Here is a 16,361-nt window from a genome sequence, read left to right as displayed (position 1 = left end):
AGCAGCACAAGGGGTTAAATCATCCAAAGCTCATCTTCTTTAAAAATTCCATAAGCTCTTTATTGTTCCATACTTTGCAATTCGCTGCACTGTTCAACTTCCTCAGACGCCTCCAACCCCCCCCCCCATACTGCTAAGAAACACGTCACCCACATGCTCACCCTCACTGACCTCTTCACCACCAAACACTTTAACCTGCTCGCCCTCACCGAAACCTGTATACAGCGGTCTGATTCTACCTCCCCCGCTGCATTTTCCTGTGATGGACTGTAATTCTCCCACACCCCCAGATCGGACAACAGGCGCGGTGGAGGAGTAGGCGTCATCCTCTCGCCTAATTGTACCTTCCTGGTCATTCCCTCAGCTCCCTTGCTCATCTTCCAGTCATTCGAAGTCCACACCCTGCCACTCTTCCGCCCACTGCCCCTGCATGTCGCAGTCATTTACTGACCCCCAGGTCCCACCCGCCTCTTCCTAGACCACCTCGCTGCTTGGCACCCCCACTTCCTATCTTGTGAAATCCCAACCCTCATCCTTGGCGATTTCAACAACCCTACTTACGACCCCAGCTCCTCATATGCCTCCCGGCTTTTGACACTTACCACTTCCCTTGGCCTATTGCTAATCTCTGACTCCCTCCCTCACTCACAGAGATGGCAACATTCTCGATTTAATCTTCCTCCGTCTCTGCTCTGCCTCTCACTTTACGAACTCCCCCCTTCCACTCTCAGATCACAACCTTCTCTCTTTCTCCATCAGACATCCTAGCATCTCCCCTGACCCTCCTATCTATCGCACCTCTAGGAACCTCCAGTCCGTCCGCACCCAACAGTTCGCTGAGACCATTCAGTCCTCCTTGTCCCCTGTCTCTTTCCTCCCTGCCCTAACCTGACAGCTGAACACTACTACACCATCCTCAGTCATGCCCTGGATGAAGAAACACCACCCTTGACCCATGCTGTTACCCGCAGACCACGGCAACCTTGGTTCACGTCCCAAATGCGTTTCATTCGGCGGTGCTCGAGGTGCGCCGAGCAGCTATGGAGAAAATAAAAGCTGCCCGCAGACTTCCTCCACTTCAAATTCATGCTTAAAACTTATAACCTAGCCCTTCACCATGCAAAATTAGTTTATTTCACCTCCCTTGTCTCCTCACTATCCCACAACCCCAAACAACTCTTTGAGACCTTCCACTCCCTCCTCAGCCCCAAAGAACAGTCCCCTGTGACAGACCTGACTGCTGGAGAACTAGCTGCCTATTTCAAAGAAAAAAAATCGACAACATTCAAAAAGAAATTTCTGAAAACTGCATGGCTACCCCCGATCCCAGTTTCCACAGCACTGCTTCCAGCACTTATTTGCTTTCTACATTAGAACCGATGATAGAGGAAGAAGTGTCCAGGCTGCTTTCCGCTGCTCACCCCACCACCTGCGCTAGCAACCCTCTCCCCTCTCAGCTCCTCCGGTCCCTTTCCCCATCTCACATTACTCACCTCACCACAATCTGCAACCTCTCCCTAACCTCTGCACCAGGGCCCTGTAATTTCCTATGATAGAGGGTATGTAGCAAAGGTGCTTTTAGGCTGCATTCCCACGAATGTATATCGGCTCGGTTTTCAGGCCGAGCCGATATACATAGTCCTCATCTGCAGCGGGGGGGGGGGGGGATGGATGGAAGAGCCAGGAGCAGGAACTGAGCTCCTGCCTCCTCTCCGCCCCTCTGCACTATTTGCAATGGGGAGAGGCGGAACAGGGGTGGGGCTAATTCGCAGAAGCTCAGTTCCTGCTCCTGGCTCTTCCATCCGCCCCCCCCCCCCCCCCTGCAGATGAGGACGACGTATATCGACTCGGCGTGAAAACCGAGCCGATATACGTTTGTGGGAATGCAGCCTTAGACAGAACAATATCGTTCAAATGAGTGAAAGTGAACACTAACCATTCAGTCTATATGCGAGCCAACAGCCGAATGATAATTATATCTATAATCATTCACTTTTTGTTCGTCCTTCATTTTTTGCAGGCATAAAAATCATTGTAGGCTCGTTCACTGATCGTTCGGTTTAAACTGCGCTAATTAAATCCAGCTAATTCACATATACTGCAAATATGAAAGATTGAACGATTCTTGTTTTAATGAGCCAACGATGTTTCTGCCTGTCTAAACGGGCTGCATGAGAGCGGAAGAGCGAGCGATGCCGTCACTCTCTTGTTCAAATCATAATCAGCTCACCTAAAAAGACAGTAAGGGCGCCTTCACTCGGGCAATGCGATTTTCGACCACGTGTCACGGCCACATCGCAGCTGAAAACTGCATGAATGAGAGGCAGCTGCAACCAAATCGCGGCTGCATGTCTCGTTTTGTCGCCCATTCAGACACCCTCCACCTCTCCGCCCCTTGCCGTCTGCCGGCAAAGGGAGGAGCTGGATGGGGCGGAAGCTAGTGTTAAACTCCCGCCCCCTCTCCATCTGCCGGCAAGGGGAGGGGGCGGGAGCTAGTGTGCTAATCTCCCGCCTCCTTGCATATTAACTTATTCCACTAGACTCCTGCTCGATTCGCAACCTGATTGGTTGTTCCAACCCAAACAACCAATCACTGTGAACCAGCCAACCCAAACAACCAATCAGGTTGCTGGAATTGTGATTCAGCCAACCCAAACAAGCAATCAGGTTGTGAATCAAGCAGAAGTCTTGTGGAATAAGTTAATATGCCACCCCCTCCCTTTGCAGGCAGCCGGCAAGGGGCGGAGAGGGCGAGGAAGTTTAGCAGCCACTACTACACTCCCTCCTACCTCCCTTTGCCGGAAGCTCTCATAGGCTCCAATAGGAGTCTATGGGACCAGCTGGCATATTCCGGTCAAAAGATAGGTCCATACTTATCTTTTCTGGTCAGTGTAAAAGCGGCTGGCTGGATTGGTCACCGTGTATCCAATACTTCAGATAGTCACGATTTTCGGCCAGCGTTTCATCGTGGCAATCACTCAATCTAATGATTATTCACGTGATAATCGTACTGTGTAAAAGGACCTTAAGGCTGGGTTCACATGGTGCAGAGTTGCTGCGGACTTTTCCACTCGGTAATTCCGTATGTGTTTTTATCCTTGGGACTAAGCAGCAAAGTGGACGAGATTTGCAAAAATCTCGTTCACATGCTGCCAAAAGTCCGCTGCGGGCAAGCCGCACGGAAACTGACATGCGGCGTGGAATTCAGATCCACTCTCTATGGGGAGAGATTGCCGCAGCGGAATACAGGCTGAAAAACCCCTGCGAACCCGTGCCAAACAGTGCAGGTTTTGAAACAGCCTTTCTGCTGCGGAATGTCCGTGTGGTCCCACTGCACACATTCTGTGATAATTCTGCCCCGTGGGAACCCAATCTTAGGCCGCCTGCACACAAATGGGTTGGGTTCCGCAAAGGGCAGCAGAATTCAGCCATGATTGTGGACGGCGTCTGCATGTACCTTTCTTCTTTCCTTCTCATCTGTACTGCGGCTGGTCCGGACGGCTCGCCGTTGATCATGCGCAGGACACATTTTTATTTTAGTGTTTATTTTTCCAGCACCGTCGCTATGTGGGTACCCGCGACTTTGCAAATTGCGGATGGGCTTTGGGTCAGAGAGCTTCCATTGACTTCAATGGAGGCCGTCTGTGCGGAATCCACAATACAATAGAACATACTGCGATTTTCCCTCCGCAAGCGGAAATCACAACCGCTTTTCGCAAGTATGCAGGAAGAAGCATTTTTTCATAGCACGTTACGAACGGTATTTGCTGCGGATCTGCAGTGTGAACGCCGACCGTGGATTCCGCAATGCAAATCTGTTTGTGTGCAGATGGCTGTAATCGATGGAATTGCGCAGATCAATCAGGACACTCCTGCCATCATTTATTACGGTTCTCCATTACTAGCCTTGAACTGGTGGTGACTGATGACAGCCAGTGGGCATCCTGCAGCAGCGCCCTGGCATTTTATGTTCCTCGGGCGTGTGCCAGGATAGCTGGTGTCCCAGGGCAGCACACTGCTGCCTGCCTCCCGGAGCTGGCACTGTAGAGCCGGGCGGTGGAGGAGTGGTTAGAGGCCGGGCACTGCAGGAGGAGGGACGCGTCCTGCCCCCCGCTCTCCGGCCTGGGAGGAAGGGTGTTTCCTCGGTGTCTCTAGGAAGTTTCGGCCTGGCAGTGGCTTCTGCTAGAAGTTGTGGCGAGGCCGCGGCGGTCCCTGAGCTGACGGGCAGGCGCTAGTGCAGAGCAGCGGCTGGAAGGAGAGCAGAACCGGAGCTTCACGGGTGAGAGACCGAGAGCCCCGCACCCCATGACCCGGGCACGGACTATGTGCCCGGGGTTACCGCCGTGCCATAGGTGCTGCCCCTCCGCCCACTCTATGACTAGGGGGTAATATGCTGACATGGCCTAAGTGAGTGCCATCCACCTCTATAGGAATGGCCCTATAGTGTGACTATAGGCTTCATGCAGCTTCACAGGACTGCTGGGCACAAATACCTGCACAGTGTGCCATGCCCACCAGTAAAGTGAAGGGTCCTGGATGGTCACTGGGACTCATCTGATGGCATTCCCCTAGTAACTCACTAGTATGGAGTGAGCAGCCTGCGGAGGGGAAGGTGGCGGTGAGCAGGGAGCAGTGGGGTGGGTTCATGAAAAGTATCTGAAAGTATTAAGAATGTAGACAAAGTGCCATTGGAAGCTGCCATCATGTTTCTGGATGTGGAGGGGAAACATTTGTCTGCTCTGGTGCAGGTTTTTGCAATGAGTAAACAAATGTTTAGGTTCAAAATGTTTCCTTTAGCAAAAAAGGAGTTGAAAATATGTTTAACACAAATAAACAAAGTGTTCTGTTTGTAAATATCACTTATTGAATACAATGTGAAAAGGCAAAAAACATTTGTTTGGAGGGCAAAATAGGGTAATAAACCGCACTATTCTGTTCTCATAAAGAAGCATTTGCTCAGCATAACGGAGGTAAAACATAGTCAAAAAGTCTACCTTTTTTGGACTATTTTTGACTCCTTGAAGTCAATGAATCTGTCACAGAACATTTTTAAATCCCGTTTCTCTTTATATTCAAGCATATTAGTAGACAGCATTAACATAATGTGAACGGCGCCTAAAACACTGCTTGTAAACAAGTTAGGCCTCCTGCACACGCTCGGGTCGGGATCTGCATGCGGGATCTGACCCTGTGTCCGGCCTGTGACCCCCGTGTACCTATCCAGATTCTTCTTATTTTGTACTGCAGATGTGCCTGCCGGCGCACATGCACAATGCGGATGATTCTGCGGCATCGCTAGGCGATGACGCAGATCCCACGATCGTTTTGCAGTGATGATTACGGAAGGACTGCGGGTCGTTTTATTTATTTTTTTCTTTTCCCTGTGAGTAAAACATCGCAATTGATTTCCGCTTGTGGGTAGGAAGAAACGCTTTTTCATAGCATGCTATGAAAGGTATTTGCTGCGGAAACTGGAGGCGGATGCCAGCTCCGGATTCCGCAATGCAAATCCCGCTGTGTGCAGGCGGCCTTATTTGAAGTCTTGATCAGCAGACATTTCTATAACAGGTTGGTACACGCAGCATGTGCGGCTGACACCTTACAATTAGCTGCTGCTTGTGTGATCTGACACTATCAATATTGACAATTAAGCACAGCAGTAGTGTCACATTTTCATTGGGTCTCACTCGACGGGCTATCAATTGGGGATTCCATGTTGAAAGACATGCAGTTTAGAAGTTTCCTCCGCGCCTTGGGTACGAATGGCATTTCCACGAGCAGAAGAAAAATCACAGCATGCTCTATTTTACGGCTGCGGATATCCACAAGCAGACTCCGACCCTTTTGTGTGAGCCTGGCCTGAGGGTGCTTTTACACTGGACTGTCTGTTGGGCAAATGATACCCGACAGATCATCCCGCGATAATCATACCTGAGCTTTTACACAGGAACGGCCATCTGTAAGGAACGGAGATGGGGCAGGCCAAGGATAGTTCCCACCTCCATTTATTCACAGTAAGCAAGAAGTCGTTTATAAATGCAACGACTGAACGATGAATGAAAAGTTACCGACTTCAGGTTCGTCATTCAGTCGGTGCATGCATTTACACTGATCGATAATTGTTCAGATTCTTGCTGGACGGTGTTAATCCAAACAATAATCATTCTGTGTAAAAGCACCCTAAATTGCTAATGCTGCACCCAGCAAATTCTCAGATATTGCCAATGAAAGAATGCGATACCTAGAACGAGAAACTAATGTAGGGTTGTGTCATGTCAGCCTGATCTAAAACCTCTGTGCTTTGTAGTATTTTAGTGTATCCAGTATTTTCTTCAGCTTATTAGCTCATGTTGGTTAACTTGAAATCCTCGTTTTCTCTTTTGACAGCACTGCTGGCTTGAATTCAATGTGCACAGAATTGCTTGGCACCAACCTGTGTACATGATCTGGTCTTAGAGGTTGGACCACCACCAATTAAAATGATGGTGTATGCTAATAGTGTGCCATCACTTTATAAGATGGGTGGGGATACCCCTTTAAATGCTTTCTTGTAAAGACAACCCCAGCCAAAACAGCATGTCCTCAGGGAGCCACTAACAATTGGTGTCTGGATCTGGTGGACTCTAGTTGTGTAGTATGGTACATGAATGGCCGCCATGTAATACACTTCCTCTGCAGCAGCCTACATGGCCTGATAGTGGTGTAGACCAAGAGGAACTGTTCTTTGTTTTTGGTTCTCACAGTGTATAATCGTGGTTCCTCCTTGCTTTGTTACTGTACACTTTTCAGTGTTGCACAGTCAACTGGATTTTTGGGGAATGTATACTTTCATTTCCCCATTTAACTGCTGTATAGGGAAGTGTATGCGTCGCACTCAAACCAACAAATGCTGCATTGTAGAGCTTCATCTCACATCGTTCTTCGTTTATGACCCGCTAGACAACGAGTGTAAATGAAGAAATGGAAGAGTAAAAAAAATATTAACAGTCACAATCACGCCCTCGCTCAGTAGAGTTGGAGGTTTTCTGGCTTGGCAGTGTCTATGTGATCCCTTCATTAGATTGGTAGATCAGGCAGTTCCATCTTTATATGCATCATCGGGGGAGCTCCACCCACTTTCTCTTCTACAGTCTGTCTACAATAGGGACAGGGTCCAATTTAAATTTGCCTATCAGTATGATTTTGAAGTGTCGGAGGAATGCTATGCAAATAAGAGGAGAACATATAAACTCCATGCAGATGTTGACTTTGGTAAGAACTGGATCATGGACTTTGTTCCTGAGAAAAATAAGCCTTTGACTAACAGCTGCTGATTCCCCTGTCCCCACTGAAAATGCATACATACTTGGCTAAGTGTACATGTATATGGGGGAGTCAGAAGCCGCAGCTCTTGGTTGAATGAGTATGTGGTCAACAGCTACTTGTAAAGGCCCTTTTACACGCAACGATTATCACTGAAAATTTGTTCAACTGGACAAAAGTGAGCGATAATCGTTGTGTAAACGCGGGCAGTCATGCACTATTCGTTCACTTGTTAGCCGCGGGTTTTTAGCCGGCATAAAAACCATTGTTGGACTGTTCAAAAGATGTTTTATTTGAATGGAATTCCTCCAGTCTTTTGAGTGGCTGCATAATGGTTTTTGTTTGCTTTCTGTACATAATGAGTACATTGTTTACTCACGGGAGGAGCAGACAATGTACTCATTATGTATGCAAGGGAGGAGACAATGGAAACTGTGGGCCAGATAATCCCTTGCATAAACATGTCCACCTGCTACTGAGTTTACTGTAGCTAATGAGGGAAAATAGAGATGATTATGTTTGAGTATTTATATGCAAAAATGTCGTCAATTCATTCAGTCGTTTGACTATTTAAGTGATAATCGTTGCGTGTAAAAGGGCCTTTAGTGTATGAACAGCTTAAAAGCAAAGAGTGATTAGTAATGAAACCATCCTGCATTGTTGCTCATCGTCATACATACATAAAAATACGATATTGTCTAACACTTTAATGTGGAAAAAATGGTGACATAGGATTGGTCATCAATTGGTCACCAATAGTAGATGGTGGGGGATGTCCACAACTCTGGATTCCCGCTTTCAGTGTGGACTGTTCCGGAAGCAGATAGTGCTGCCCATATTGCAGCAGCCAGGTTTGGTCCTACAGGCACAGCTGCCATTGACTTCAATGTGATCAACTATTGGTGACCTTTACTGAGGATAGATCATAAAGAGGTTGTCCGTGAACTGTACTATTTAAGGCTGGTCTCACATAGGTCGGATTTTGCATGTGGGAGCCCACAGCGGAATCCGGCTCTGACCGTGACCAGCGTCTGCACGGAAATGTTTAAATCTCTATTGCGGATGGTCCGGATGGCTCGCCGTCGAACATGTGCAGTACAGACTTTTTTCCCCCACTGCTTTGTTTTTCCTGTGCCATCGCTCGGTGATTACACTGGTCCCCGCGACCTATCTGAAATGTCAATTTTTAATTGACTCCATTCACCGCATATTATGCGTGCATAATACACAATGAAATTACGCTTGTGTGAGCCTGCCCTTATTGGTTTGCGAAATTGATATATGTACAGTAAATGAACCTAAATGGTTTTCCTTCTATTTATTAGAATGAACAGATGACATCTTGACCATATATTATTTCACTGAGCATTTTAGCATTTTTGTTATTTACTAGTAAAGCTTGTCATTTAGGCTCTGTTAACATCAGCATCAGGGTAGTTCAGCTTCCTGTTCCATTATAGGACAAAAAATGGAATACCAAGCAAAGGATGGGTTTGTCAGCTGACAGACCAACGGCCTCCATTGGAGCAGATCAACTATCAAACTACTAACGACTATTTGTCAGTTAGTTTGTAAGCACTTCTGAAGCTCTGCCCCTGGTGATGTCATCGCTCCACTGCTGGTGACCTCATTGAAGGTCCTGCAACATATATAAAACACATAGCCTGACCAACAGAAGAACAACACAGTTAGGGCTCTTGAAAAGGGGAGGACAAAAATAACAAAATGAGAATACAACTAAGCCGTTATTATCTTAGACACAACTCATCGATCCTGACAGAAGACAGTGACCTACTGCCACCACAGAGATCTGGTGGGTTGAAGGACCTGTGGTGATGTCACTGCTGTGGGAGGAGCCATTGTGCAGTTTGGTAGAAAGTACTGTAGACTAGATAAGCCGACAGCAGCCACCAGTGCCTGTGATGATGTCACCGTCATGTGATTGTGTGTGGGTGGAGTCAGGGATCACATGACCAGGCGTGAGCACTATATACAGGAGTCTGGTGATGTGTGGAATAGCATAGCTGTGTGTGTAGTGTGACTCAAAATGTAGCAGAGCTGTGTGTGTAATGTGTGGGGTCAGGATGGATGTACATTGTAGCAGAGCTGTGTGCTTCATGTGCTGTGTGTGGAAATCAAGATGGACGTAGTAGAGCTGTGTGTGAGATTGTGGAAATCAAAATAGATGCACTACAGCTGTGTGTGGCATGTAGTGGAGCTGTGTGTTGTATGTGTAATGTGTGGGGTCAGGTTGGATGTAGTATAAATGTGTGTGTAATGTGTGGGGATCAATAATGCATAGCTGTGACGCATTGCGCCACCAGAAACACTGGTACTATAATTTCCTAATACTAGTATTGGTGTCTGTTGAGCTCCTGTCATACCGGCCAACATTTTACTAAACAAAATAGTGCATTATGTGTGCGGTTTTGTGCAGGAGGCTCTGAGGCAGATGTGAACAGCATTATATTAGCTCTGTGTACAGTACTATGCAAAAGATTTAGGCAGGTGGGGGGAAAATGCTACACGTAAGAATGCTCTAAAAAATTCCCCACCTGGATTAAGACAAAGTGTTAAACCTTGAGGCCCCTGGAGGTGAGGCCGTTCAGGTACTACCTATGGTATTGCAAGTGTGAACTGCAATTATGGTTGGCCCGAATTTCCAAACCCCTGTGAAGAGGGAAGAAGACCTTCATTAAAGGTCAATCTCCGACCCACCCCATGTACCCTCTCTATTCCTCTATTCTCTTGATGGAGTAAAATAACCTCCTATTTTAATCTGCCAACTGTGACGTCACAGTAGAACAGCGCAAGAGGGAAAAGCTAACAGTAAGAAAACAGGAGATAGAAAAGAAAAAAAAATCTAAAAAGGGGAGGAATGGAAGGGGGGAAGAGTACTTCATAATTCATGGTCTTGTATTTGTCCCCATATTATTTGGCAAGACCTTGGTGTACCGCGACATCACCTTCTGAACTGTGCTAAGAGCCTGATTCAGCTCTCCTGTGCTCTTATGAGTTGTATATGTTACGGAATTCCAAAGAATCCTGGAATTTGATCCAATAAAACCCCGTTTTCCAAAATTTATCATGTACCTTTTACTGAAGTTGTCAAATCCTCCATCTCCATGATCTCTCTCGTTTTTTGTCAATTAAAATGCAAAATAAATTAACAAAATAAAAATCAAATGAATATTCGGTATGACCACCCTTTGCTTTCAAAACGGCATCAATTTTTCTAGGTACACTTGCACACAGTTTTTGAAGGACCTTAGCAGGGTGGTTTTTTTAAACATCTTGGAAGACTAACCACAAATCTCTTGTGGTTGTAGGCTTCCTCCGATCCTTATGACTCTCCATGTGTTCCTAGACAGACTCCATGTTGAGATGAGGGCTCTGTGGGGGCCACTCCATCACTTCCAGGACCCTGTGTTTTCTTCAACACTTAAGGGCGCCTTCACACTGGCGAGAAATTCGTGTGAGATCTTTTCCTGCATGGCACCATGATGCTATGTGGGAAACCTATCTTTCTGCGAGATTGCCCATTGTTTTCAAAGCGTCTGGCAGCAGCAGCGCCGACCCCATTGAAAGCAATGGGAGAGCTCCGTGATCCTCTGCCGCAGCTGTGACAGCCGCAGCGGGGGATTCCTTCATCACCGCAGTGATGTAAGACTGTTTTTACACGAAATGCCTCGCTTCCTCAGGGCTTTCACATGGATGGCGAGGGAAATATTGGGCCGTGATTCACCAGTGTGAAGGAACCCTAAGATAGTTAATGGCATTGGCTTTACATTCGGGGTTGTTGCCCTGCTGCAGAATAAATGTGGAGTCGGACGCCTTCTATTTTTGAAAAAAGTCCTTTTCAGAATTTTTTTCACACCTTCCTAAAACTTTTATTCAGTACCGTATGACTAGGTGTCTAACCACCAAGGCTTCCTGTGTTCTGACCTCACTGTGTTCAGGTGTCTACTTCACCCATAAACCACAAAAGATTTAGAAGTGAAAACAAGGGCTTCTGGCCACAAGATGCTACATATGTCAGCACTGCCTCTCTATGAATGCGTAATGTCAAGCAAGTCTGACTTTAATCCTGATCCAACAAGTGCTTGAGTAATTTTAGGAAAATGGAATACACAAAAAGAGATTCGATGGAAACCATTTTTCATGACTGTTTTAACGTATGGAAATACTAGACTTTAATAAACGCTTAAAAGGTGTTTCATTGATCCGCGCACACCGGCGTGTTGACACTGCATATCGATATGCAAGATAAATCGCAGTCCTATACATTGGTATACACTAACAATACGCAATACATTGCGTAAGGGCAACATTTTTTATACTCCCTCCCGCTCTGAAACAGAGTGGGGAATGTAAAAAAAATAAAAAATAATAATAATAAAAAAAAGTCATACTGCGCATGTGCATGTGATATGTGGGCATGTGCAGTCTCTGCTGGCAGAGCTTGGATTAAGGCCCATTTAGACACAACGATTCTCGCTCAAAATTCACTCAAAGCCGTCTTTTGAGCGAGAATCGTTGGGCCTAAATGCACTTTTCGTGCACGAGTCGTTCCTTGCTCAATTCTAAATCTCTTGAATTGAGCGATGAGCTCTTATCAATAGTACAGGCTGTTATCACAGTCGGCAGAGTTGATAAGATTCTTTCAGCTTGTGTCACGCTGGTAGTTCACAGTGGGATGCGAGGTGTATTCGCAGAGAACACTGCTGCTGTTTGCTTATGCAGAACAGCTGTATTGTTCGCCGAGCAATAGTGGCGGTGTCCCGCTCCACCTGCATAGCTCTTAAGTAGCTACTCTAGACTATGCAAAGATGATCGCTTAAAACTGTCACTCAAACTGTAGTTTGAGCCACTTTTGAGTGATCATCTGTCAGTGTAAAGGGGCCATGAGAAAATTGGTAAAATCCTGCTAGGAGACCCGCAATGTGTTACGCATATGCTCATGGGCAAGAGCCCAAAGGTGCTTTTAGACATAACGAAAATATTTTTAAAAATCATTCATACGAGCGATACTTGTTCGGTCTAAATGCGAGCTAATGATTGAGGAACAAACCAGAAATTGTTTGCTTTTTGTTCATTCATTTTATGCAGGCATAAAAATCATCATTGGCTCCTTCGGTTTAAACAACGATCATTCAGTCCCTTTATTCACTTATACAAGGACTAAATGATTCTTGCTTAAACATATTTTGAGCGATAATCTTTATGTGTAAATGGGCCCCTAGTCTAAGTGACCAGATCCACACTTTGGGTGGGATTTGCCACCACATTAGTAAACAAGAGTGGACTTTTAGGAGCCAGATAACCCCCCTCTGAGCCTATTTCACTATTTAAGTAGTCTGACAATAGGGAAGCAATGGATGTGATTGGTTCTCGAGCGCTGCGCTTGAGAACCAATCACAGCCATTGCTTCCTGGAGGTGTGATTTATGAATCCCTTAAACAGGAAGTGAGAATGCACAAGCGGCTCGGACTGAAGAACAGCGTGGACCTCCAGAGAGTGGCGTGAGGGACCACGACTGCGCCTGCTAGATAAGTAAGATAAGACTTCTACCAAAAATAAGACCTAGTGCCTCTTTTGGGGCAAAAATTAATATAAGACATGGTCTTATTTTCAGGGAAACATGGTAGAATCAGTGCTACAACTGTTTGAAATATAGTCACTGAATTTACAGCTAAAGCTGCTTTTACATGAAATGATTCGGATTCCTGCGATCCGGCGAGAATCTGATAATTGTTCAGTGTAAATACATGCATGACTAAATAATGATTGAGAAGTCTTTCACTTTTCGTTTGTCGTTTAGTTTCTGCATGCAGAAAATTGCATATCGTAGCATTCCGTGCACACAGGCAGCCGTTCACTTATATTAATTATATTCACTTATATTAACTATTAATTCCATTAAAGGGGTTGTCCCGCGGAAGCAAGTGGGGTTATACACTTCTGTATGGCCATATTAATGCACTTTGTAATATACATCGTGCATTAAATATGAGCCATACAGAAGTTATTCACTTACCTCCTCCGGTGCTGGCGTCCTTGTCGCCATGGCGCCGACTAACGCGGTCTTCTTCCTTTAGACGCGCTTGCGCTGTGCGGTCTTCTGCTTTGTTCAATGGAGCCGCTGCGGCGTGCTCGCGCCGCACATGTCTTCTGCGCATTGCAGACCAGCTCTCCGGCGCGAGCACGCCGGAGCGGCCCCATTCAACAAAGCAGAAGACCGCACAGCGCAAGCGCGTCTAAAGGAAGGAGAAGGCCGCGTTAGTCGGCGCCATGGCGACGAGGACGCCAGCACCGGAGGAGGTAAGTGTATAACTTCTGTATGGCTCATATTTAATGCACGATGTACATTACAAAGTGCATTAATATGGCCATACAGAAGTGTATAACCCCACTTGCTTCCGCGGGACAACCCCTTTAAAGAAAGAAACTAAAAAAAGAAAATGCCAAAATAGCAGTTTTCTGTTCGTTTCACTTCCACAAAACAGGAACAAACCGTAATCAAAAAGTTATATATACCCCAAAATGGCAGCCATGAAGTCATCCTGCCAAAAATAACCCCTTTAGTGAGCAGCTATACAGGGCTGTATGAGGAGCTATCTGGAACATCTGTTCTGAAAGAAATGTTCAGCCGGCTGTATTGAAAAAAATATATATACTCCATTTTCCTGCTCTTCTACAGCTGCAGTTTGGCTTTCACTTCTGGGTGTAGAGCGCTGACATCTGCTCATGTGACCATTGCAGCTGACATGAGCCGGTGACTGACTACAGCGGTCATATTGCCCCATCACCGGCTCTCTGCAACTGGAAATGTAGACTGAAGTTTCTTGGAAGAGGGGTGTCAAACTAATTCTTAGTCCCTGGTGGTGGAAAGCCTAGCTGCATCTCTGCCAGGCGGGTAACAGAACTCCCGGTGTCCTCAAAGATGTGGGTTCCAGCTCTGGGACTTTCACCTATCAAACATTTATGGCATATCCTGTGGATAACCTGGCCATGCACATTAGGTAAAGCTCCATTTACAAACAACAGTTATCATTTGAACAACTGAATGAATGAACAACTTTTTTGCATAGAAATTCTGAATATTTAAACATACAGATAATTGTTTGAAATCCTCTCCTTTTCCCTCATTAGCTAAATTAAACAGTGTATATGTTGTTTGCTTAGGTGGGCGTATGTTTATGTGAGGAATCTCTGGTCAGCAGGTTTTTAATTAGTGTGAAGAAAAGCCCTTGTCCTCTGCCTGCAGGAGTAAAAAATAGTCATTGTGTTTAGCTGGGCAAACAATCGCCCCTCCTTTCAATTTGTTCAGTCTTTCAAACGACTGAGCGAATGCCATTTAGATGAGACGAAAAGCAAACGAACAACTAGTGCGCGATGGCCGCGTGTTTACACGTAATGATTATTTTGAGCGATAATCATTGCGTGTAAATGGACCTTATGTCTGCAGGTCCCATTAATCTGTATTGGGGCAAGGCTGAGGCAAACGAGGATCTGGCATGTTAGACTTGAGCGTGCTGATCCTTTTGCCTCTTGGGGTAGATGTCTGGTTGTAGCTTGTCCAGTGTACTTGTATACGGGAGGGTCCACAAAGATATCCAAGGTGTATTGTTGTAATCTTGCGTGCAGATTTTAGGGTGCACTTATAATTCTGTCTCTCTTCCATTTTTGAAGCAGGGAAACGGGATTAAAACTGGACATAAACGTTTCCTTTTGCGTTCAGTGGGTTTTCAAAAGAAACAGGAAGCAAACAAAGCTTTTAGGCGTTAAAATCATTGTTGGCGCATTCACTTCTTGTTTAGTTTAAACAGCACTGGTTCAATCTTTCCCATTACTTAATGCGACAGACTGAACCATTCTCGTTGAACGAGTCCACTATGAATTCGCCTGTCTAAACGGGCTGCACAAGAGCGAACGAGCTAGCGGTGATGTCACTCGCTCGTGCAAACTAGAATCGGCTCGTCTGAAAGGAGCCTAACGTATATTATTATAGTATTTAATATATTTTATACATGCTTGGAACTAGCAGAGAAAGCTTGCCGCGCCTGTATGATGTATATTTGCAGTAAGAGGAACAGATGCGCGGGGTGTTATGATGATAGATTAGCGGTTTACAGGAAGTTGCTGGTTAAATTTATTTTTTTCCCTTATCTTGTCTAGGATGTGCATAAAAGCAGGCCGTCTATTCTTCATTACGGCTCCGCTCCTATGGCTGTACTCTCACTATAGCTTTCTCTTGGCTGTAGCTTTAGTATTTTCTCTTTTTTGTAATATGTGGATAGAGAAAATGATGTACAAGCCTCCTAGCAGTTATGTGGGGCCTCATGTGAAGGCTTCTGTTATGTTGTTGTTTGACTCCATCCTCTGAGCCGAACAGCGAAAATACCTTATCTGACGCATGCTGGACCCCAACGGCTAAATGGTTCCCATTAAGTATAGTGAGGTCTGTGAGACACCCGGGTTGAAGCTTCCATGCCAGATATGCAGCCTCTGGCGCAGATATGAAAGCGGCCTGATTGCACTATACAAAAGGCGAATCTCACACAAGAGTTTGTAGAAATGCTGCGTTTTTCAGTTCCAAGTGGGAAAATGTATGAAAACGCTGCCAGCTGTGCGTATGGCTGGGAAATGTGTCTCCCCGCAGCATTATATGAGTACAGTACTCTTGTAGGCGTGTGTCCTTGATATGAAAATATCACTGCTAATGGCTCATGTCCACGAACGTGTCGGTAGAATGCTGTGTGATACGCGGTGAATGGAATCAATGCTGGTCAATGGACTTTCATTGATCCAAGCACATGTGAGTGTAGACACTGCATGTAGACATGCATGAGAAATGGATCGCAGCATGCTGTATTTCTCTGCGTACCGCGCAGCGTGAGCCCTATACATTGAAACGTATGAAACGCTGTCCATATACATTGCGTATGGGTGGCATTTTCATATGCATCCTTGCTATGAAACAGAGTGAAAACACGGGCGGGGTCATAAGCCCTTAAAAAGGGGTTGTCCCGCGGCAGCAAGTGGGTCTATACACTTCT

At 45.9% G+C, this 16,361-nt stretch overlaps 1 protein-coding gene across 2 annotated transcripts in view; it reads left to right on the top strand.

Annotated features, from left to right (window-relative positions):
- Nucleotides 1–4,103: 4,103 nt before the first annotated feature.
- CYFIP1 (cytoplasmic FMR1 interacting protein 1) overlaps nt 4,104–16,361 on the top strand; it is a 98,727-nt gene continuing 86,469 nt past the window's right edge. The window contains exon 1 of one of the 2 annotated variants that reach the window (XM_066579384.1): nt 4,104–4,279. The gene's annotated coding sequence lies outside the window, so the exon portion shown is untranslated. The remainder of the gene's footprint in view (nt 4,280–16,361) is intronic. The other variant, XM_066579377.1, reaches the window with a different exon arrangement.

Source organism: Eleutherodactylus coqui, chromosome 1 (assembly GCF_035609145.1).
Source record: "Eleutherodactylus coqui strain aEleCoq1 chromosome 1, aEleCoq1.hap1, whole genome shotgun sequence".
NCBI lineage: Eukaryota > Metazoa > Chordata > Amphibia > Anura > Eleutherodactylidae > Eleutherodactylus > Eleutherodactylus coqui.
Note: the sequence above shows the minus strand (reverse complement) of the source record. Positions and strands in the feature narration are given on the sequence as shown.